At 38.6% G+C, this 26623-nt stretch overlaps 1 protein-coding gene across 1 annotated transcript in view; it reads right to left on the bottom strand.

The window, feature by feature from the left end:
- Window positions 1-25449, bottom strand: part of LOC124146379 (glutamate receptor ionotropic, NMDA 2A-like) — a 208535-nt gene extending 183086 nt beyond the window's left edge. The window contains exon 1 of the mRNA XM_048392187.1: window positions 25158-25449. The gene's annotated coding sequence lies outside the window, so the exon portion shown is untranslated. The remainder of the gene's footprint in view (window positions 1-25157) is intronic.
- Between the last annotated feature and the right edge of the window lie 1174 nt (window positions 25450-26623).

Genomic DNA, 26623 nt, shown 5'->3' with positions numbered 1-26623 from the left:
ATCACTATTGGGTGACTGGTATTTAAAGAAATAGTAATATTTCCGCCGCGTCGCTGCTGCGGCGGTTAACTAATATGGTTGAAGAGAATACCATCATGGCTAAAGCTATGAACACCAGCCCTCTCTATCAAGAGTGCCATGTCACGTCAGCATCTTTAACCATGTCATTTAAGGACCCCGTTGGTATGCGTTAAACGTGTTAAAACTTTTTTTCCTTCTGAGTATTTTAAACTTTTTATACACGTCGGCCCCAGTATAATCGACCTGTTCCTGAGAAGACATTGTCGGTAGATGTGACTTCGCTTCTACTTGCTGCACAATGAACAGCAATCAACTAAATGCACACTTGAAAAAACATAATTCGGGGGAAAAAACACTTTTGTCGACACGTGCGCCCAAAATGAAACATTAACAGTTGTTACATCCGATTTCTGATAGGTGAGGAAATTGATAAACACTTTCTCAAATACATGTTCAGGTGCTTTTTTAGTTCGATGCTGATTCCATGTCATTCAAAGACTTCTCGATCCGTGCTAATATAAAAGAAACCATATTTTATTTTGACGAATTGACTTGGGAGTTTTTCCTTTCGCCTTCACTTCATATCGGCACATATTACCTCATTCTTTTTATTGCAAGAGCTGACTATTGCAGGGTTCATGGATCAAGTTGTCAGGCTTTTCTTATTGGTTATATATCCGACATTGTTGGACGTTGAACATCCTGTTATCCACTAGTTTGCTTTGCCCAGACTCGCTTATTAGCAAGCCGCTGTGATATAACCTGCAGGGCAAAAGTAAACAAAACAAAATATACACTTGAAAATTGGATTTGACCAAAACATTACAAACGTTATGAAAAGTTTCTAGGCTGAAAAGAGTCGCCGAAACACCTCAAGCAAAAGTTTAAAAACACAACGATGATACCAGTATCAAATACACCACCAACGAATAACCATGTCTTGTTTCATTTTTACCCACCTTCAAACTGGATGCATGTTGTAGGTAGAATATTGCTGACTGCAACGAAAGACAACAAACCCATCTTAAATAGGTCATTCGAACGATACTTGATTATTGTGTAATTGCCTTCCGAAATATTGCCCCCGTACAGTTGCCACCAGTAAACTACCTTTGCACATTTCACAATGAACAATATACCGCAACCATACTTATCCCCCAAAGGGCGTGCTTTATTGTCCATAATTAGAGTCACACGTGAAGCAAGTATATCTGTGTATTCAGGTAATCATTAACTACTGGATCCATCAAAATCCTAAAGCTTTACATTACTTAGTAAACTGACGGAGGACCTGAATCTTGCCAGGTCTGTAATTTTATTCCAACCGAGTGCTTTGTAAAGACAGTCACCGAGTCATACTAATATACTGATGACCTACAATAGCACGTGGGCTATATACGTCACCATGGAATTCTCTTTCTACACACATCAGAAGCACACTGTCAGCATCTTGATTAAACGTATCTCGCAAAACAACCATGAAACAACAGCAGATGTTAAGTCCTTATCAGCAACCAAGGTACGATTCCTGATTTTACTGAAACGCAGCCAAGATACTGTTTGAAGGTTTTAACAACATGGAATACCCTGTAATCAGATGGCGTGACACATGGATTCTCTTAATAAATAACATTTTATGTGATGTCCGAGACCTTTCACATGCCACCAGTGTTACAATGTACTCACTAGACAGTGCCAATGATGTGCATGATATCACCGTAATACCGATCTTTTGTATACATATCTATACTAACATAAATAAGTATTTGTCGTTTTACGTTGTTGTACAAACATCGTTCGATATATTGTCAACGATATGGGATTGCTGGAATTCCTGTAACTGGAGATATAATGTGTGTTGATTACATTCACAAAATCGCTCAGTTGGCGTTTTTGGGCATCTGTTACAGCAGCACAATGCCAATCACAGATGATGACTTGTGGAAAAGATGAAGTTAAAACGTAGCCCGCGCATTTCTGTTTATTTTTTTAGGACAAAAAGAAATTACGTTGCCACAGCGAAACAGTGATGAGACGCCACAGTGCTAAGCTGTCAATACAAATGACCATATTGGAAGACTGGCAAAGAAATATGCGGAACCTCATAATTGAGTGTTACTTGCACGCTGTGGGAATGATTTTTGTTTTTGCTGTCTTCAAATCAAGAAGCACAAAGGAGATCGAGTTCTGTTTAAATCCACCAATTGTACTCAACATTCCATTTTATTAATTTGTTACAAGAACGAAAGATAAATCAAATCTGCAAACTCGGACAAATTAAGACTTTGTTCAACACATTATAGGAAGAATGCATCCCAAGCATCCCATCCTCATCATACTATAAAGGGGATCGGTGCTGACTTGCGCTGTAATTTGTCCCGATTGCTCATGCACTAAGTCACATTTTTTCTTTGGCCAAGAATTGATTATTTACAGGCGGTGATGTCCCTGAAATATTGCTGTCTGTGGTTTAAACAATACCTACTCATTCATGTTGACTTTGTCCTTCGCTAACTTATGGGACTTGTCGTTACTACATGATCTGTTTGTTTTTATTCAGATGAACTAGTCTTTTTTTTAAATATATCGATGAAATGTTGAGCATTGTCTATGGTCATATGCATAAATTCTTTTCGAATTTGTCTATTGACACATCATTTTGGGAAAATATATGAAGAAATGCATTCAACAAAACCACACTTTTAGGCACATTGCAAACATCATGTATTTTTTCTAAATACCTCGTGTCATGGAAATGGTAGACCCTTTACAAGCATTTAAATCTCACCCATGCTTCCGACAGGCATTGAAAATGGAGGCTCTATATCTAATACGGAACAACAACCACGGGCAAATGTCAGTCAACACAGTACGTACTGGTCTTACCAATGGCTGATGTACACTGACATTCAGCAGCACAATGGTGAAAATGGACACAGTTATTCAATTTCTTTGTACACTTTGTTCGATAAGGGAAGAAAAAAAGTACCCGAAATTGGAATGTTGCCCACAGAAGGAATGTGCCTTTGATTTTACTGATAATGGTGTTAGAATACTGTATGATCGTCTGTCTTTTTGAAAGAACGACTTTCTGTAGAAAGTATCTGCTGTGTAAGATTACCTCTGAATACATATTGAGCGACTGTTTGCCAGAGTCAAAATAATGTTTTGAGATAGTTTGGGAGAGCCAAATGTCGTCAGATAAGTGCTCTCAAAGGATCATATGGGCAGATTGTTTGATTTACATAGGATCTAGAAAGGATCACACGACGTCCTTGTAGTTAACTACTTTGACGTGTCACTTCCTGTATTTCAGCAACTCTCAAACGAGGTTAGTGGGCAGCCATCTTGGAAGGCTCCTGTGAACAACCAATCCAAGGCGGTAAAGGGAATTATGGAAATACAAAATCTAATAAAGGCCACAGAGGGCTATGATTTACATTAATTCTCATAACCATGCTATTATTCAGTCGTTAGTCCTCCATAAATTGTGCATTAAATGGCCCGGGTTTGTCCCGTAGTTTCGGCATGTCGTGGATGTATGTGGCCTTAGGAACTCTCGCGTGGCTTTAGCTTTTATTCCCAACGCCAATGCCGTCTGGCGGCGAAATGTCAGCCTCGCAGGTTAAACATGCCATTGAGAAGGTCCTCCCGACAGTGCCTGAAGATGGCACCACGTGATTATCGCTCAGAGAAGGCAAAATATTAAATTATTCTGTATGACTTTTTCATCCCTCGCACTAACTGGTCATTTCAAGGCACAATGAAGCCAGGGAGTGCAATTACTCATTATAGAAGCGTGTCCTCTTGCCTGTCAGATCACTGGTGTAGTCGGAAGTCAGGTAATCACTTCTCTACCTCGCTACATAGCATTGTAAGCGTTAGCTGAGAGAGAAGTCATTAGTTATTGTATGAATGAGAAACAAAGGTTATGATAGCCAAATCACTATACAAAAGACGAACAAGCATCCCCATTGGAACATGACTATGAAGCATCGCCAGCGTCACAAAAATGTCAAGCAACACGCGAGGCGGTTAATGGTTAGTTATTGGTAGTTATAGAAAAGAAATTCCTATCAAGATGTTATAAAATAATGAAAGAGCACACTGAGTTGATTCCTTTTACTGAGATGTATATCTTTACATCATAATTTATTTGGGTATTATTCAAATCTGATCTTCATCAATATTTGTGCGTATGTTTGATGGTTTCATGGAAGCAGCAAATCCCTTTCCATGATCATTAGAAGTTGAAGAGTCCATTGTATAATTCCGACTATGTCATGTGTTCATGAATCACTATCAAATAGCGAAGGTAGCAGGTGTTCGCGAAAAGATGAGCGTGATCAGCTCTACCGGTGGGACCCGTTACAGACACATGCAGGGCAAGGCAATATATCATCCGTCTATCAGGTGTCCGAGATGTATAATGTACATGTAATGTTTTGAATGTAAAAAGAATGTTGAGTAATTGAATTGGGTATCTTTGAACAGTATATCAATCTTATTTCGCTTGATGTTGGAGGATGCACGACTTTTGGACGCTTTGAGTCGTATACCATAACATCATTTAAAGTTCTAACGACCTGCAAGACGGCACTACAATGGTTCGTATTATGTATATGTCTGGGAAGCAAATGATAAAAATAAGCCATGAAAATGAATCTAGTTTGACATCATTGCAGGACCAAGCAGCTGCAAATACGTAATTCATCTAATATTCAGACTCTTTTGCTCCTTCTCATTCATCTTGACATACACTGCCACAACCTCGTATATACAGCAGAGAGGATGGGACACACTGCTTGAGATGTAATAACCACCGGTATCACTGACCATATATTAGAAGCCAATGCCCTTACGGCGAGCGCCACATCAAGAATGGGACACCATTTCTGGTCTAGATCGTTTAACTGCTTGGCTTGAATCTCGGAGTGAGTTACAGACCCTGACTGCTTAATGTCTTTGGAATGATGGACGCTGATGAACTCTGGAATACTGTGGGGCGTGGAAGAGGTTGCAACTCAGGACAGGATCAGAGAGTTATGTTTGGCAGAGACAGTGTAGGCTAAGGAGATGAGGGTTCCCTTGGCTTGGCGAAGGAGCTGAATGGCCTTGGTCGGGGCTTGAAGTGTGTGTCACTCCGGAGTGAACGTACATCAGACTGTTGGGTGGTCGTATGGCCATGCAGAACTCTTGACGTCGTGGAACCAATGTTGTAAGCATAAAGATATCATTTGACCTGATAAAACACAAACACAAAGTGTGTTATTGATGCAGATAATGTAATAATTCACGTTTTGGTGTTGCTACTAATAGGATGCGGAGGCAATGTCCAAAGTTTATGACGATGTGGTGAATACGTTTTTAAATGTCTTGACGCTACAAGTGTGCTTTTAAAAGCACAAATGTTTATTAAGATACTGCATTGTAAGTCATTCAAAGCTTCTGCGTCGGGTTCTAAATACAGCCAAACAGAAGTCTGTGTGTCCGTGTGCGTGTGTGCGTACGTGTGTGTGAGTTGAGTGTGCAGAAGGGAGAACATATAGTTTTTGTTCATATACGCACAGTTCACCCAATACAAGGGTAAAGGCAACATATTCCGTTCGAATTGCATGTTTCCATTTCGCCAACAAGTCAGGGTCTAGCTGTTCTGTGTTCATGGTCTAGAAATCATGACTAACTCTTTTAGAAATGGATTTAACCAGGAAGTTGAAAATCTATTAAAGCCTTCAACATGATGGTTGTTTCTAGGACCAACAGTGCCAAGCTACGTTCAAATTGGTACAATGATCCAAATAGGGCGGAGAAATAGTTTTTGCTCAGTTATGTTAATATTCTCAAAGTCTGGCAAGTCTCTCAAAGGTATAATGTTAGGTTGGTGATTATAATGATAACAAAATACGTCTAAAATGCAGTCGGTAGTACTGGCTGTGTTTTAACGCCGCTTTGAACAGTAGTTCAGTTAGGTCACCGTGTGTTTGGTGAATGTATAAGGAAAGCCAAAAGTAAATGCAGTCGAAGATGTTTACCACTTTGGCGTAATCATAACGATATTTAATCCTGATTTCAATCATCGGATCCTGTCACAACTAGAAGACCCGATTCACAGTGAATTCCTACTCCTTACATCACCGGGCGCTTGCGTCCCAATCAACAGGATAACAGACATCAATATTAGAATACTGATTAATTATGGAAAATTGACAATAGAAGATTGTGTCTTCTCTGACTAATCCCAGTTGAGTCACGGCACTTGAGGTTGAAGTGTAACAGCAACAACCGGGTTTGTGACCTCTAAATGTGGCGAACCGTGCACATGACATGGAGTCGGTTTGGGCCGCTAAACAGTTACTCCTCAACGCCAGGTCATATGTGGGCTGGTGTTCACCCAAACTTCATTAAACCAGGTAATCGATTGTTATCGATACATGGTGAAACCACAAACCAAAACACTACCACAACTTTGATCGTGGATCATAAGATTATTAACTTTTCCCAGACCAATGTATGATGCACACATGTCAGTATTTGCTATGATATGATGAACCAATTGACGTATAATGAGTCCTCTTCCCCGTGTATTGACGGACTGTATCCGGACACTAGACCAGACTTTGCTGGTACATCTAGAGTTAATGTCCGTCATTTCCATGGACGGTGTCAATTACTGAAGGCTATTAAGCCAAGTGAACTGAGCGGCAAGTGTGATTATGAAAGCCAGTCTGTGGAACAGATCAGTCTTTAGCTCCCCGGGCCTGTTCCTACGCCTTATCGCATGTAGTCCAGTGCGCAGCTAGCCTCTCCTCAACATATATTCATACATATGTTATACTTACAAAGTGCGTTATATGTTTATATGGATGACTATAATGGCTACAAAGGCTTCATGGGTCGTTGTTACTGCTTTCCCCCCAAAATATCATTTTTTTCCGGTGACTTCCTTATCTTCATTACAGAATTACAACTCGCGTCCACACGTAAGCACCAAACGAAATTGGTCCGCGTATGGGGTCATTTCCAAGCGTTGGAAGATAATCCGCGGGCTTTGCTCCTGGCTTAAATGACAGCCAGTAGGGAATTAGGATATGGCGAGAATTTAGACAAGGGATTCTATTACATTGCTGTAACTAAAGTGCCTATATGCTGTTGACTGAAACTAAAAATCTAACCAAAAGGAAATAGGAAATTGTGTTTGGGTAGCAAGCATCCATCGGCATTGGCAACCCCATGTTAACATAGGCCCAGAAGATGTTTGCATGAAGCGCTGATCTATAGATTGTGATGGTGAAGTCGGTTAGACTGTCAGTGTCATATCTTCTGAATGTGTTTTAAAAGTGATAGATTGTTAAACATAAACATATTTTGACTTGAATCATGCCTGTTGAATATGGCAGTCCACCATATGATATTTCAGAAAGCCAAACGTATTCAAAATGAGAACCTTTGTAGTATGACGTACAGATTATTGAAGGATATATCCACCAACATGCTCCTTTTAAAGGCTTTAATACATTCCTCTAATAGACATTCTTAGTCATAGGGTCAATTATTGGATATGGTGTCCTGTACTAATTTAAATCTGAGAACAGTTTTAACGTTTTGATGATTTAATGATGACGTCTCTATAAGCAGATGTAACCCTGGAAATACGTGCACATAGCTCTGATTTAGGGATAAGTTACGTATATTTAGCATCCCGAAAGTTTTGAGATGAAAAGGGGAGGGGGTCAAACTCGCTGACATTGAAACATCTCTTCTGGCTGCTAGAGTTCCGAGGCTTACACGAGAAGCCTTTCCCGAGTACTTGCAAGTTGTTACCAGGAAATATTGATCGGCTTCTCCCCACACAACTGTTACCTATGTTTCCAGCACAGAAACATTGCTTGATGCTCATGTTCAACAATTATCTGTAGATACGTGCCTCCTGGACCACCAGTGTGCATGGCGTGTTTCGTGGTGGCATCTTAACGGAGATCTACCAAGGGCTAAATCTTGAAAGAAAGCAATTCAGCTGTGGCTATCCACCGTGCCTCCTTTATATTGAGTAAGCCTGGTTTTACAACCTCAGCTCCCAGTCTTGCATTGATTGTCTTTGGGAACGAAACACTGATTAAAGAGAAACAAATGTCTTCAGTTTTGGTTGGAAGACACTACAGACTATTTCTTCTAGTGTATGTTACAACTTCACATAATGAGTTCCCGGATGATAAACTGTAATCTGTAGTAATGTTCTTGTAAGTCATTTTCTTTGTATTCAATTAGATTATGCTCCATCATGAGAGTACTAAATGAAATCAGGACATCGACAACATTCGCTCAACCACCCAAAGAGGGTTGCTTCGTGAAATCAACTGCAACGACGTCTTTAACTATTTGGTTTTGGTGCTAGCCAGACATTAGTGCAATGTATGTTGTACCACTTGTTACTACACCGTGTATTTCTCTAGAACATACATAGTGATTACTGTAACACGTTCAGATTATAAGTTTAGGAGAAATAAACACGAGGTTGGTGTAAATATAAATATGATGTTCCTCTAATATAGGTTTCTGACAAGAGAAACTTTGTAGCAAAGAACAGAAATATATCAAAATGGTTCTCCTTTCTGAAGAACAACCTAACATTAACCGCCTCAGTTTTAAAGTCTTTCCTGTACATGAAACTAACCTCTTGACGTACATGAAACTAACCTCTTTAATATATTTCTGTCATAAAGGAATACCGTAGGTTGCCTTGTGGCAAGTGTTGCAAAACGGTCTTTGGAAAGATTCATGCTGGAACGAGCCGCATGTGTCAACCGTTATACTTGTTGAAAACTTTGAAATATTGTTGTTATAATTGTTCAGGAAATGATATTACTGACACTTTTCTTTTTTTCTGATGCTGATCTTTTTTAACTTTTGACATGACGAAGACATAACTATGTCGAAAATGTATGAAAAGGGCCGACTCCAGAGCTAATCTAGCTACAAGCAATGACATTCGTATGAACACATCTGATAACTTCAGAATGATATCTAAACTTTTCGCTCTTTTTATAAATTATGATAATCATGTGGGTCAGAAATGGTACCATCGTACTTTGTCCTTTTCAAATACTTTGACAATAATGATGTATTGATTTTATATTCCCCAAATAGGACTGATGGTCTCCAAAGTGGAGCTGTTGATGTTCAATGGGTATTACAGTCTATTTGGTCCTATTCGATCTATTACGACTTACGCTTTCCTATTTGTATTTATGGAGCTGTCCGCCGGCGTCATGAATGCATGACGTTTAACTGACAAGATTGACGCTTAATCTATGCGGCAAACAATATCATCGTGATCTTGAGGTACAAAAATTACACTATGTCGTTAATAGATAGACACTATTTAGCATCCACAAATCCCAATGGATGGTTCGTGTGTAACCTCTAAATTGTACATACATCACTCCTTGATTAATGAAAACCTTCATAAATGAATGAAACGATTGTCATTAAGAACTCCATATAATGCATCTCAAATGACACATTGTGTCCAATGAAACACGTACTAAGGACTGTTCTATTCCACAAAAGAAACACATTCAATCAATCATGCATAAAAACAAGCACCAGAAGAAGAAAACATGCGCAATTATTTATTTCTTACTATAGCTACACGATGACTGAACACCCGGTGTTCTTCAGACATAGTACATCGTTGATATGACTAAGAAGGCTTACGTGTCAAGAAGGAGGCCCAAGACCCTGGATGATTCAATCATAAGGAAAGTATCCTTCATACCGGTAACAAGGCCATAAATATCCCACATACATCAACTGTGACCTTAGAAGAATGCACAAGCGTGACTCAACATCCGATTTTGGCGTATCGCAATTTGATGTTGAAGGCGTCAAACGCACCAGACTGTTAAGACCGTACAAGTGCAATTTGGAGAGCCATATTTCAGATACTCAAGTCTAAGTAGACGGCATATGCATAAAGATGAATTTATGACGCCCGTTCAGGAACCTACGTTTTGACTTCTGATACAACCTGACACTAACAGGGGCGAATTCTCTAAAGAATTAACCATCCCACCATTTACATTTAGATGGAGTAATAAGCCGAGTCCAGTCGTGAGACGACATGTGTATATTATAAACATTTAACACTGACTTTGCATAAAGGGTTTTTCAGATGCAATAAAACAAGGCATTAGTTTCTCACAATAAGGATAAGTGAGCATATGGTAGCTGTACATTTCGGATGGAGGCTCTGCCTTAGATATAAGACACGCAAAGCCTATGCCGATAAGCCTCCATGATATTTTCGCGTGTCCCGAGATAGGAGACGGTCTTGTTCTCTATCACGAACATAGTATCATCATAACGTTTACGTATTCAACTATTGATACATTGTCAGGACAACTTTGTCAAAGAATCATTTTGTTGGGGAAATGATAACAACTGGAGAAAAGATACTTAGAAAACAAATGAAGATCTTTAGGATTCATGAACCGTGTAAAAGCTCATCAGAGACCAACTGTATATGTGGGGGCAAACAACTTTAGAACTGAAAAACTATGGTTATAAGGAAATACCATATGCCTCAAGAACGTTTCGTCTCAAAGAAAAAAGGTTCAAGGTGTTCATGTGATTTGTGAAAGTCAAGGTCACGTTGTATGCGTACGTTGGCTCAGAATGTCACGGATGACGTATGTATGCCACCGAACGCATGTACAGGCTTAAACACTAGAAAAGGAAAAGATTATTGTACACGATTGGATGACTCTAAATAAAATTCAAAGCCTGACTAAATTTCTAATATCTTTAACCTTGCTCCTTGGAACCAGATTCGGCGGAATTGACCCACCATTGCTGTTGATTTATTCAAACCAAACAGAAGATAATCATGAGACGTTGGTTTTAAACACTACGTTTTGTCATGTTGATAGAAATCACTTGAGATTTGTTTGCGCAGAAGTAACATCAACCCTCCAAATCTTGAAGGTCACAAGATTTAAGTGTAATTAAACTTAGTCCAATTTACATAAATATTCTTATTTCATAGTTATCTATTTTCTGAAGCAATTCTATTAAGTTATTGCATATCCCAGATAGAACAAAGATGATTTAGTCAAATGGAATAAACTTTTCTTATTTTATAACTGTTATCTATGAAATGTAATTCGAAAAGTCAATGTATGTTCCATGTAGTTTCCCTCTTCATATACACGAGGTATATGGTAATCATTCAATATTTCATGCAAAAGAAATATGCTATAGAATGTCGCGATACAAGCAGATCATGTAAACTTAGTACAGCGTGTATATTCCCGAGGGATTATAATGTTTAAATGTTTACTACTTTTAAATGTCATAATTATTGTTTGTATTTGTGTTGTTGTCATAATCACCATCATCAACATCTTCACCATCGCCACCACCAGTGTCGCAATCGTAGTAGTTGTAATAGTAGTAGCAGCAGCAGCAACTCTAGTAGTAGTAGTAGTAGTAGTAGTAGTAGTAGTAGTAGTAGTAGTAGTAGTAGTTGTTGTTGTTGTTGTTGTTGTTGTTGTTGTTGTTGTTGTTGTTGTTGTTGTTGTTGTGCATACAAAACGGCAAAGTTGTTCATACACAAGAATGACAACCGTAAAAAAAACCTCCGTATCTGATTGAACGGTCACTCCAGAGAAGTGTCTAGTGACTTCCAATCTTTTCCAATAACACTTCTTGATGTGGATGGCTTCTGAAAATTATGAGGTGGTCTCTATAACTTCAATATTTAGATATACATTCGAAAGGGTTGCAATCATGTTTGGAAATAATAACGTCTATAAATAATTTGGTCTATTTGACGAGACTGGAAGGTTTAAAAACTGGAAGTTTCAAATATGTTTGCAACTGTATAAAACCCTTTCCACAACCATAAGAAATATCTGCTAAAATTAGAGTCCATTCCAAAATGCCGAGGAAAACAGTATACCCTTGAACATTTGATTTGGCCACCAAATAACAAACGTTATCGAAACTATACTTGGTTGTCCTGTTGTGAGATACTCAGTGATATAACTTATATAATATATCCTATGATGACCATATCAAATACATCACCATGGAATAACCATTTTTGGTTTGCCACCATCAAACATTGGTGTATAATTTCTTTTGCCCAGCAATTTAGTATTAACGATTCCGACTATATCATCAGCATGTGTTTATGAATCGATATCAGATAGTAATGATACCAGGCAAAAAGATGAGCGTATCCTGTTGTATTTCCAGATTAAAAACATTTTAAAAGATTAAATATGATAATTTCCAATGAATTGTTGCTGATTCTGTGAGTGAGTGTGTGACGCTGCATTGACCAGGATTTCCATGTATCTATGCGTCAATCTCAATATCTACATATGAAGGAATGAAATATTTGACAACACATGTATCAAATGTACAATTTCACCACCATAATCAACGCTCACTCAGGTATAATGTATGGAAGTATTTTACATTAGAGTCAGAATGCAGTTCTTTTATTTGTTGGGTTGTTTTTTTTCTGACAGCTTTCGTTCAGCCGCATGTTCCGTTTGAATCTGGCCACAATCTAATACAAACAGGATAGACCATGTTTGATAGATTTCTTTTCGAAGCTTCAACTATTAAAGATTGTTTTGGTTTCTGCCGACGGCGTAATTAATTAATCTTTATGTAGTGTAGGGTTTCTCGAGTTCAGTGATTCAATGGCGTAATGGTAATCCTTAATCATTATTCTGCACAGTCTATATGTTATTGTGTTTAATCAGGACTGCAACGGTATTTTAGACTCGTAAATCCAACTAGAAGAAAAAGAATGACATTCGGAGAGCTGTTTGTTTGGCAAAGAGGTTGTCTGTGATTTGCTGGCTTAAGAATCTCCATGCTCAAATTTGTCTTTATTCCGATTTATCTCGCGAAGCAATTTGTTTTGTATTTCGATATGTCTAGCGTCTCCGAGGAAATCTCATTCCGAATTCTATCAAAACCTCCTACGAACTCTCCGCGCAGTGTCGGATGACCCAGGGTCTGATATATACCTCGTTTATCAACTTGCCTAATAGGTCAGCTGTGACAAGTTATCCATCGATGATCTCGGAGGGAGCGATCCTGGAAAAAGCTGTTTAAAAGATACAAAAGGTGGCAACATACGTATAACAGGATCAGAATCTCTCTTGTAGTGGCGAGAAATGAGGAGTTGAACATTGGTATCGTAAAGTGTATGTGAAGATAAAAGTTTGCTTGCTAAAATGTTCTTTAACGCTGCTCTCAGCAATATGTCCGTATATGACGGCGGCATGTAAATGAACAAGACAAACCAGTGATTGATAATGTTAGCAACGATCCACACAATCGGTGTACGATGACACGCGATCAACCAAGTTACTGAACCTGACCACCCATTTGGTCGCCTCTTACGACCAGCATAGGTTGCAGGGAATCACTTCAAACCAGGAATCCTCAAGGGTAGGGTGGATGGGCGGGATTCAAATAGCTACATTATGCAAAGAAATCATTTTGCATGAATTGCATATGTACACACAATAAATTAGTCCTGACAAATTTAATATACTAACAACCGTATTCTGTAACAGAGACGTGGGTGACATGTGTAAAACGATAATATATTTATACATAAATGTATCAGTATAGATGAGAGTCTGGTTATGTGAAATAGCAGTGGCATCCACTCGCTTTAGGCAATGAAATTCACTTTGTTGAATAAGGCGAGCCATAAACCTACGATCGTGGATTGGAATCTGACTTTGCCAGGACTATACTCATGCTCATAATCATCACCAAAGTGGTAAAGGTTTAAGGCCTGCATCACTCTCGTCTCACATCGAGCTGGCTTGGTTGTTGGTTGGTTTGTTGTTTAACGCCGCACTCAGCGATATTCCAGCTATATAACGGCGGTCTTCAAATAATCTAGTCTGGACCAGACAATCCAGTGATTGATATCATGAGCATCGATCATCGGAATGTGGGATCAATGACATGCTCACTTTTCCGCGAACACCTAGTATCATGACTGTTTGACAGTTATTCATAAACACATGTCCAAGATACAGTCGGAATAATACAATTGACTATTGAATTTGTTATGAATATGAATATCGAAAGAGTTTGGTCGTTTTTATTAAAGCAAACTCGCTCATTCAAATGGTGATATTTATCTCTTTTGAAGGTTTCTTTCACGTTCATCGACGCCCACTGATTTTTTAATGTCTAAAGTTGGGTTTGTTGGTGTTTAAAGGGGGTGGGGTGGATTGGGGTGTACTTCTGACCTTCCAATATGCAACTCCATTATTCCATTTTTAGAAATCCCAGGGTAATATGTGTTTATTTTTATTTTTTGTGTTCTGTTACATGCTATGATTGTCTTAATTGTATTTTTTTCTTCTTTTGACGGTGATGTTACAGATGTACATGACACGCAACTGTAGTATATCGACGTCCACAAGAAAAATGTGTAAAATCACATTCGGCCAGCTCTGATTACAACCCCTCACAATGTCACATATTTGACTCCCAACACACCACTCTGAACTAATTATATCCATTCAAAATTTAAAACAGTATCTGCATCCGCTCCTACGCTTTCGTAGTATTAATCTGGGTCGTTGTTTTTAATTTACCTTTTTACGGAGCATAGAGTACGAAAAACACTAATGCATAGAGTTTGTATCGCTTGTTATGTTGAAAGGGGAGTTTCACCTTTGGAAGATACATTCACAGTATCTTTGGCTCGACAACAGTCGCTCATTCCTTTGTCCTTCCTTTTGAAACAGCTCTTTGAGAGCAATCAGTACCCTTTTCGCGAAGGTTCAATCAGTAGAAAGACAATGCTGGTCCCAGGCGATATGTGTATATATGTTCTCCAATCATGGAATGTAATAACATACAGACATCTTGACGCTTGTTAGCGATCTTCAGGGATCCTTTCGGAGTTAAGAAATTCAGTATGTCCTTGCTGCACAAAGCTGTCGCTGACTTAGGATGACGCGACGGCGCGACCCTTTTTTCCGTCTCTCTTATGGACAGATTCATTTGCATGATTCATCAACACTGAAAAGGCACAATCTTCGTACTCTTGAGAAACAACGTAATTGTCTCCGGTATTAAAATGTCTTTTTGCAGCGATTCATAAATGTTTAGTTTAGTCATGTCCAAACTGTACATTCCAAAAGATCCCCCCCCCCCCCCCCCCAACACACACACACACACACACACACACACACACACACACACCACCCTCCGAACACAAACTGCACAGACATGAGAGGAGTCAAGTGTAGTTTGTAGGTTCGCTTTGGGGATTGCTGGATAAAATTACACTTCCTTCGTTAAAATTCGTTGAAAATGACCTGGGTGGGAACCATAACCTTTAGTTTTGAAGTTATGAATATTAACCAATCTTGTATATTATATACGTTTGGGATAATCGAGATGACTATTATGAGATTGCATGAGACCTTTTGTATGACAGCAGGAGAACGATGTTAGAACAGGTTCTAGGAAATCTCTAATCTCTTTAAACGTCCATGATGTCAGCTGATATCCTACAGATGGAGGAATGCCCTTGGTATGTCATAATGGCTCGTTCATAAGCGAAGCTCGACGAACCATTGTGAAATTGACACAATAAAAAATAATATATAAGTATATGCTTTGTGTTGTAGTTATTCATAACCGTTTCTAATTTTTAATAGCTTTTGTGCAATCTGCATTCGGACTAAATAAAAGCAAAAAAAACCCTTTCCATATTCCTAAAAAAGTTTCGATTTACGATTCCGACTGTATACTAGTCATGTACATGTATTTATGAATAACAATCAAATAGATATGATACCAGGTGTTCGCGAAAAGGTGAGCGTATCCTGCCCCACCGGTGGCACCGGTCACAAACACATGAAAAGGCAAGTAAAAAAACACGGGAACAAGTGGTACAAGTCAAAATAGGGAATTACATCGGATAGTATTCTTGTCAGATGCGTCAGATTGGGAAATGTCCTCCACAAAGGAAGAAGGACATACAGGACAAAAGGATGGCATCCCAATGTTTTTTCTTGCTTTGTCATCAGGCCTGTGAAGTTCCATTAAAACACAACATGATTGACAGAAGTGAGAGGATTGCCTGAGTATCCCTCACCGGCAATACGCGGTTCTGATAAACAAGCAACGTGTGAAACATTACCAGGCAATGCATTCATACATGAACTATGAAAATAGTGAGTGAGTGAGTGAGTTGGGTTTAACGCCACTTTTAACAGTATTCCAGTTATATCACGGCGTGTCAGCTTACTGGGAGGAAAGCCCGAAGTGATGCAGGTCTGAGACGTTTACCAGTTCGGTGCTGACAAACCTAGAAACATAATCGGGGCGAACCGGGACTCGAACCCACAAGCATAGGTTTCTAGCGTGCCCAAGGGATGCAACTCTGCACAGCGAATCGCTGCGCCCTAGACGACTGGGCCACCCGTGCCCCCAAATATGAAAATAAATCAAATGTTTAAACATAACACAATGTGAAATAATCTGTCAGTTTCCTGATACCAGTAATAGGTAGATATATATTCAAACATATTTCACATTCGAAATGAAGTAGGCAGTGTAAGTGTTTCCAATTGAGACACTGCAAAACATTTCAGTTCAGTCAGCTTCAATGAGTGGGTAAGTATGGTTTTAATTGCTTTTTAGCAATATTCTATGGCTTAGGAGCAACGGAAATGGGCTACACACTTTGTGTCTATGTCATTTTGGAAAATCCATAACAGCTATAATCACTGCTTTTGGTTGGAATTACCAAAATATGTTTCTTCTTAAGACAACTGTGTGGTACGCACTACGTTCTAACGGGCTGAGAATTATAGCTGTAATTGTCCCCCGTGATTATAATCCTTCAAAACTATTTATTCTTCAAAGGGACAGTCCCACTGTGAGTCCAGCTACTCTCCCGCCAGCTAAAACTGCAATATGACTGAATGGAAGTGAGCAAATTAAATAACTGCCGTTGCGAAGTAACACGAGAGTGAAAGAGAAACATGTGCCTATTGAAATATTTCAGACGTGATGTTAATGTCATGCAGCTACAGTAAGCTCTCTTGTTACGATTAGCCAAATAGTTGTGAGATAAACATCGATACAGTTATAGATTACGTCATATGCATCCATGATAACTAAACCCGCTAGGTTAAGACAATAAAAGCATAAATATAATAAAAATATCCTCAAAAGCAATAAACATGAACGATGAGTACTATATTAATACGAAATGCCATCTTTTTTGTCATAACTGGGACATGATGCAATGGGATCAAGAAAGTATGTATACACAGTAATAAATCTAAACGATTTACACATCATGAAAACACAGAATTCTGTTATTTGTAAACCTTCCGGAAACCTTCCAACAAAATTGTCAAAATGTTTAATGGTGTATTTTGTTCTATTAAGGGTGAAACACGTAAACAAAATTTGGAAATCACTAAGCCATTTCCGGAAAACGTAAACCATGCTGTGATTTAACCAATGTGTTTTCAACCAATCGAACTGCGGTACACGTTTCACCATGGGTTTACAATCGTTTTTGCCATGTTCATACTATACTTGGAAAGAGAGGTTCTTTTTCTTCCAGTGCTATATTTTCGGAATTTTTTCGGACATGGCATATTCAGTTATGGCCTGATGAGACTCAAACGTGGTACGAGTTGAAAGCGCAAGCCAATAAAGACTGTGATCGGCACTAGATCATGACTCTTGTAGTAGAAATACCCTCTTCCACATCTATCTAAATACATCTGACTTTAAAATGCTTCGTGGGATGCTGTAACGAATAAATTCATATGTTATTTCTTTCTTTCTCTGGTGAGCTGTCATGTAAATAGTGGCACCACGATGCACCGCAACACTGACCTGGTAAATGGTAGACCGCTTCAAAACATGATGATCAACATGTATACACAAGTAAGAAAACGTACACCTTTATGGATAACAACTTCAAACAGCACATATGCAATAAACCAGAAGCTGTTATCCATAAAGTTGTACGTTTTCTTACTCACTCACCAACTTCTAGAATGCCAAGCAAGCAGTTAACCTTATACACAGCTGAAAGGAATTGATCGACACAATGCCGTTCAAGACACCGCTTTTTGGATTTTGCAAAGATATTTTGTCATCTACAGCTGCAACACCATACATGTATATATGGGTTTTTTTCATTTTGATCCTAGGTTTTTTACAAAGGAAAAAAATCTTTTTGGGGCATTCTATGTTTGTTTTCAAAGCTCTGAAGCATGAGTTCCTTGTATGAGTGAGTTAATGTTCTTTAACGCTGCATTGAACAATATTCTAGCGTCCGGGTCAACAAAATCCACGCCTGTAGGGTACGATGACATGCAAACAACCGAGTCATAATGATTGACCACCCGATCCGCGTTTTTGTACATTCTCAGAAAAAACAGGATGTAGGCTGACCTATCCCAACAGGGTATAGTATAAGTAATTATACTCTTCCAGGGATGTCTGTTAAAAAAAACAGGACCTATTGTGCTCTCGAGGTATGTGTGAAAATAACATTTTGGCATCATTTATGAAGTAATTTCGTTAGGTCATTTCGGATGCACTTTTATCGCTCTCAATCGTTATAAATGATGTACAGTTCTTAAACTTTGTATTTACAGAGAATGTTCTCGGCTGAAATGAGTGCAAATCAAGTCTATTGAGACAGAAACAATCTCTGCAAATTGGCACTCTTTCTTATCAGAGAATCCGATAATAGCCTCTTATCACGGCTCAGTACACGGGTTCAATTAATGGATCAAACGAAACCTCTCAACATTTGCATAATACTTTATTTTGAAATTCGTAAAAATTCAGCATACCTAGGTTGAAAACAAATTTGAATTCGTATACATGCGCCTCTTTGTAACGTTATGGCCAGTTCAAAATGATTTATATTGTAAGTAATTGTTCATTCGCGCACTCTTCACTATGCTGTTTTTTGATGAATTGGCACAATAATCGCTTTGCCTAAATGACAAGCATTAATGCTAACCTTATTTAAATTTACGAGGAGGATGAAGTTAGCATGAAAATGTCGATATCCTGAGGCGATGACTTTCTCTGCGAAAAGAAGGATCACAGCACCTCCTAGTTTCACGGCGACCGACCAGCTAACAAACGTTAAATAGTTATGAATTGATTCGGCGTTTTTTTCTCACATTTTGAGATTGAAAACTGATTACACCCCAGAGAACCCACCGACTACAGAATGGATATGGTGAAAGAAATGTCACTTGGTCTACACGGACTTTATTGCTGATCTTGGTGAAAAAACAGGAGAGAATTTATGTTTCAAAGACTTTTTCGAGATACCGCTCTACCAAACGATGATGTTGGTGTAAGAATACACGGATTGGGAAGTCATGACGTCTTTGCATAATGTAGAAAAAAATATATTCGTCAGGAAATTTGAAACGTGACCTTCAAACTGCGCTTCACATGAAAATTAGTATTACATTTTTTTCAAATATATTGTCAGCTTTCAAGGAGAATAGCTATCTCAATCCAATCTTTAAATTTCTTTACATGGCGTTTTTAAGGTTCTTTTGTTGAAAATGTTGGCACTCCTGACACGATCTTTGTGAGATGTAATGATTGGTATAAAGAACTACTATTGCAGTATTCATGCAATGACGCTTTTGAAATGAGTTATGAATTATTAAGTGATTAATATGATGAACATAACCTTCTTCTTACACTCTTTTGTGGTTGTGATGGTTTTAGCTCTAGTTGTAATTTCATAAAGCATATTACTAAATTACTGGAAGTTAATCGTGGAAATCATTGCAGCATAAATGGTTCCGATTTGCCAATGATCCATGGTTAAATGTGTCAAAACAATATTATAACTATAATTATATTTATAACAAGTACGAACCCTTCTATGATATTTTTTTATTTTTTCTGTGTATGGTATTGTGCCTTTTTAGAATCGGGAGGAACTAAAATACGTGTGCAACAGTAATTTTGTTAGATTTTTGGAAAAGAACTTCGAAGACATTTGACTTTTGGATTATTGTTATCTTTCACAACAAGAAAGAAATAAAGCTTAGACAAAGCGGAAGCGATAAATTAAAAACCTACACCTACGCCATTGATGTATCTATAGCCGCATTGTTTGACTTGTCTTTCTATAGACATCCATGTGTGTAACATACACCAAGATATGTTATATATAGTGAGTGTGAAATAGACACTCTTCAAGATACTGATCCAGTAGTGGCGAGGCGCTATCAGACTCTAATAGGAAGCCAAGCAAACGACTTGGTTTACAGAGCTTTGAATGTATTTGTCACACAAACAGTCCACTACTTTGTCTTCCACTACCTTGCAGGGACGCATCTTGTCCATGTCTGTATCCAAAATCTGAAGTAAGAGAACATATACTAATTGCCACTGGAAGCATGAAATCGTTCTTCACCTCGTTAATCAGCCGGTGTTCAGCTAAACTAATAGTAATCATGCACGCATCTTTGTGAATAAGAGCTCAAGACACGGTCGTCCATTGCTGGCTCAAATATTCAGTTAGATCATCCTCTCAAAGGCTGAAAGCTGGTCAGAATGTTGTCTCCTGCTATGAATTAGGAAGAGCCTGTTGCATAAATCTTAAGATTTTTCTGATTCATGATCATGACCAGTTGTTGATTGTTTAGGCACATGAATTCCTGACTGACCTTGTACGTTGTGACAGTGATTAAACCTATCACACAGTGATGATATGTTGAAACAAAGACCTGCATGTTGGGACATTGATTAACCCTATCTCACACTGAACGTCTGTTGACGCAAGACCTGCAAACTGGAACAATGATTAACCCTATATCACATTGAACATCTGTTGACATTAGACCTGCATGTTGGAACATTGATTAACCCTATCTCACACTGAACATCTGTTGACATAAGACTTGTATGTTTGGGACAAAGATTAACCCTATCTCACACTGAACATCTGTTGACATAAGACTTGTATGTTTGGAACAGTGATTAACCCTATCTCTCACTGAACATCTGTTGACATAAGACTTGTATGTTGGGCCAAAGATTAACCAACCCTATCTCTCACTGAACATCTGTTGACATAAGACTTGTATGTTGGGACAATGATTAACCCTATCTCTCACTGAACATCTGTTGACATAAGACCTGCATGTTGGGACATTGATTAACCCTATCTCTCACTGAACATCTGTTGACATAAGGCTTGTATGTTTGGAACAATGATTAACCCTATCTCACACTGAACATCTGTTGACATAAGACCTGCATTTTGGGACATTGATTAACCCTATCTCTCACTGAACATCTGTTGATATAAGACTTGTATGTTGGGACAGTGATTAACCCTATCTCACACTGAACATCTGTTGACATAAGACCTGCATGTTGGGACAATGATTAACCCTATCTCACGCTGAACGTCTCTTGATATAAGACTTGTATATTTTGGGACATTGATTAACCCTATCTCACACTGAACATTTGTTGACATAAGACTTGTATGTTTGGGACAATGATTAACCCTATCACACACTGAACATCTGTTGACATAAGACCTGCATGTTGGGACAATGATTAACCCTATCACACACTGAACATCTGTTGACATAAGACTTGTATATTGGGACATTGATTAACCCTATCTCACACTGAACATCTGTTGACATAAGACCTGCATGTTGGGACAATGATTAACCCTATCTCACAATGAATATCTGTTGACATAAGACCTGCATGTTGGGACATTGATTAACCCTATCTCACACTGAACATCTGTTGACATAAGACTTGTATGTTTGGGACATTGATTAACCCTATCTCACACTGAACATCTGTTGACATAAGACTTGTATATTGGGACATTGATTAACCCTATCTCACACTGAACATCTGTTGACATAAGACTTGAATGTTTGGGACATTGATTAACCCTATCTCACACTGAACATCTGTTGACATAAGACTTGTATATTGGGACATTGATTAACCCTATCTCACACTGAACATCTGTTGACATAAGACCTGCATGTTGGGACAATGATTAACCCTATCTCACACTGAACATCTGTTGACATAAGACCTGCATGTTGGGACATTGATTAACCCTATCTCACACTGAACATCTGTTGACATAAGACTTGTATATTGGGACATTGATTAACCCTATCTCACACTGAACATCTGTTGACATAAGACTTGTATGTTTGGGACAATGATTAACCCTATCTCACACTGAACATCTGTTGACATAAGACGTGTATGTTGGGACAATGATTAACCCTATCTCACATTGAACATCTGTTGACATAAGACCTGCATGTTGGAACAATGAGTAACCCTATCTCACACTGAACATCTGTTGGCATAAGACCTGCATGTTGGGATAATGATATAAAAGGATGGCGTGGGAGGAAAGCCAAACGTGGTGATGTTTACCACTTTGGTAAAATCCATGAGTACGGGTTTGGTGCTAACAAATTAAGAAACATATTGTTATAACAACATGCTTAACTTAATAACTTTACATTTTTGTTATATTTATGTTTATAAAGCTGATTAGATCAAGGCTATTGTTACTTATTTTTACTCCCCTTTTTTTACTTTTTTTTTATCATGACCGTTGATTGTAATTTGTGCCCATTCTTACTGGCTCCCATGGGGAAATACAATATTTACTATTCAAATGCAATCATTAAATAAATACATAGATGACACCTTTGATCACACATACGTTACGAGTAAAACATGAAGTGTCATTAAACATACACAATCGAACATTTAAGCTTACTGCAAGTTGCTATGGAGTCCAAATCTCATATACCACTGATGACCTTTATAAGATTAGGGACCGCCTCCGTGGTCTCGTGGTAGAGCGTCCGCCCTGAGAGCCGAAGAACATGGGTTATAGCAAAAGACGTTAAAAGATGGTACTTGTTGTTACCCTGTCTGGCGCCCGGCATTAAGGGGCTAAAACAAGGATTGTCCGAGTCAGAATCAGTTTACTGTGTCTGAGGGGGTATTCATGTTAAACTTCGGCATGGTATATTAGTGGGCAAGCACTTTCAAATCGGCATTAGTCTGGACAAATTTTAGCAGCCACACAGACGTGCATGCACGTAGCTAAAAGTGCAATCGTGGACCAGACGTTAAACCCTAATTCATCTCATCTATACGATTATTATCACTTTTTCGTCTGACAAATATATCCATGTCACAACGGAGCAACATTCATTAGTAACGTGTAATATACATGGACACTGATCACAAGCATGCCTGCAATACAAATGCAGTACACATTTTAGTAAACCTCACGCATATGGACACGTAGACGAACTCATCCCCGCGTATCAAGGAACTATTTGGTTTGTGCAAATCAAGGAAAGCCAAGCATTTAGCCTCAGTTTCTAAGGACAGCACGATAAATCGTAATTTCAATCCTATGTCATACGAGGGTCCAGAGCTTACCATCAATCTTGTGGTCAAGGATATTTTGGCATCAAGAAATCATCTTCAAGCCAGAAGTAATGGCGCCTGTGTCACGATCTTCCCTATGGACATATTCTATTCATCCCTGATGGTACACGAACAGTGTCTATTGATTCTGTGTCAACTCTTCGAATATGGTTGATAATGTTGTGACAACATGTCGCATGGTTCCAGACTCGACCAGAGTATAAAACAGCACTATTAATTATATTTAACAAGTGTGGGTGTAACCGCTGTATCAATGCAAAACCCATTTCCTTCGTCCTTGCGGTTTACACAAAGCTTAAAACGAACCTTCAAAACCGTACAATGAAACAGCGGAGCAGATGTGTTTAGCTCAGGACGTGTGAGCTGGTTGAGCCATGTCAGCGGCTATTTCAGTTACTGGCTTACGGACCAGCTCTGTTTAACATACTACATATACACCGAAGTAGTCTTGTCCTTAATTACAGCCATACATGGTTTATAACAGAATCATCTTTTCCCTTTTGATCAAATATTGAAACTTCCTAAGTTTCTCGAACCATGGATAACGCAAAAGCTACACGTTAAGGTGGCTTCAAAGGACATAAGTAAACAAGTCACATATAAAAGAACCAGTTAGATATATTTGAAGAGCAATCTTAAGCATTAATCAAATATAGAGAACCATGGATAACTCGAAGGCTACAAGTTAACGTGGTTTCAAAGTACATCATAAATCCACTCACATCTAACAGAACCAGATAGAAATATTGAAAGAACAAATTGAAGCATTAATCAAATATATAAACATATATAAACATTGGCTGTGAAATGTATTTGGTGACCATGAATTTCTCAGAGAAGGGCATACTATCAGCGTTTTTGACTCGCTCATAATGAGTACGTGTGAGTATTGATTAAGCAATTCAAACAAACCTTCTAGAATAGACACATTAATCAGCACAATCGCCTGAGTACATAGAGGCAACAATTTGCATAAAGGTAGTTCCTGTACTTGGAGGTTGATGATACCCATACGCTATCCTGAAAACAAACACTTCATCTTTGTAGCTTTAATTGCTTTGTAAAGGGTACTTGAAAGAGGGATCCTATGAGAACTCTATTACAGTTGACAAGGCCCTTGGGTTTTAACATGGCGCAACCTGAAGAGGAAAAATATGTATTTTCCTTCGTGTGCTTCATATAGGTAGTAGTAAGCCTAATGTCTAATACATTTATAGCTCTATTAAGTACAAACAACCTCTAATATGTCAAATGTAGGTTATATGGTTTAAGGCAAAACGACATGAATATTAATCGAGAAAACATTCATCTAAACATTTGATGGCGGCGTTTAATAGGATTATTCATTGTATTCAGAGTATTCAGTGCCCAGTCTTAATGCAATGCAGGGACTACAAGGGTTCCGCCCAACTTGAACAGTACCAAGCCACTTGAGAAATAGGCTCCATCAAATGTCGGGATAATACTATACAAGGTTCAACAACTGGTGTAAAATCAAAGCTTTACATATGCCCAATAAAACAAGCTTTGATTTCTTTCCAAACGAAAGTGCTGTAAGTACAACATTAGAATGACAAGTTGTTGCTTACCCTTCGGCGTGTCGCTAATGTCAGTTATTGACCTCTCGCTCGTTGTCAATCGCTTAAGATCACGGGAAGAAGCACACCTGAGTTCTTTAAGCAAGGAATCCACACTTAAAAAACAGAACCACAAGTCTCGAAAAGTCTGGTATTTTCTACACACTCTCTTGAGTCGTTTTCTCAGTCTGAAGAAGCTGTAACTAACTGCGGCTATAGAAGGGCCACTGACGGCACCGTTCAATACAACAAGACGTCGTAGCCCGATCGCTTAACTAGCGCCAGTGTCAATGATTGTGCGAGGCGAGGGATTGGGCCATCACTGGCTTCTCTCGTCCTCCATGCCTCTGTGCCGCTCCACACATACAGAAAGTGAAGGAAATTGGATTATTCTATACCCAAAGCTCGTTCAATGATATGTGGGACTGCTTTTTAGCAATGGATGAATTTCTAAATTACATCCACAGAGTATATCTGGCGCTTCTGAAGAGAGTGCTAAATGTGGAGCTTGGAAGCCGTTTGACTAACTTGTTGGTTGACTGACTAGGCTTGCTCCCCTGGGCCTAACTAAGACCTTTTCTGAACTCTGGTAATAGCATTTATCTCACTACTAATGTAACTAGTCCTAAACTTTGTGGTATACGTTGCTATGACTCCCAACAAAAGTTATGAAGTGTATATCCAAGCCTCAGACAAATCCCAGACAACAATAAGCAACTGTAAACCAGTGCTTGTTGAGGTGCTGTGTCTGAAAGATGCCTAATGAACAGAGACGCATATTGGCATTCCGGGAAGGGAGGACGGAGCACAATAATACCTTAACAATGGCTTGGATGGCCATTTATTTCCCAAATACAATACATGTGATAAATGCACTGGGCATTATTGATACAATGTGCAGCTATATTACTCGCCGAGTCTCGCTTGCTGCATGTGAAGCATATTTGCCTTTCAAATTCGGCCATTTGTCCCACATGAATGTATTGAACAGGGCTCTGCTGAAATAGTTCATGAATATTTTTCCCGCGAATACAAATAATAAGAGCAGATTTAAGTAATCATAGCCTGCATAAATACATAATAGTCCAACTTTGATGACTATGCTAAATGAGGGCCGAGGTAATATGTGCTTTGATATACATTTGTACATTGAACTTGTTGATTGACTGATGAAATGAAGTGAACCCGTGTCTCCAGTTCAGGGTGTAATTCACTCTTCGTCCTTGTATCATGCACTATTACTTCTATAGTGTGTTTTTTTGTAAATAACGTTTATAACTGTATTAACTTCATGCTTGTTCACTAAATCACTGACTTAGGTAAACATGGTATATCAATGTGAATGTTGGAGTGTTTAACTTTTATATGTAAACTACCCTGTGAACAGCCTATAGTTTGACTTTTCAAGAAGGCGTTTAATTCTCGTTGTTCGCATGAACACGACATTCACGGACGGCACAGTGGTCGAAGGCGCCGAT

This window comes from Haliotis rufescens, unplaced genomic scaffold, assembly GCF_023055435.1.
Source record: "Haliotis rufescens isolate VD_foot unplaced genomic scaffold, xgHalRufe1.0.p SCAF_11, whole genome shotgun sequence".
Lineage (NCBI taxonomy): Eukaryota > Metazoa > Mollusca > Gastropoda > Lepetellida > Haliotidae > Haliotis > Haliotis rufescens.
Note: the sequence above shows the minus strand (reverse complement) of the source record. Positions and strands in the feature narration are given on the sequence as shown.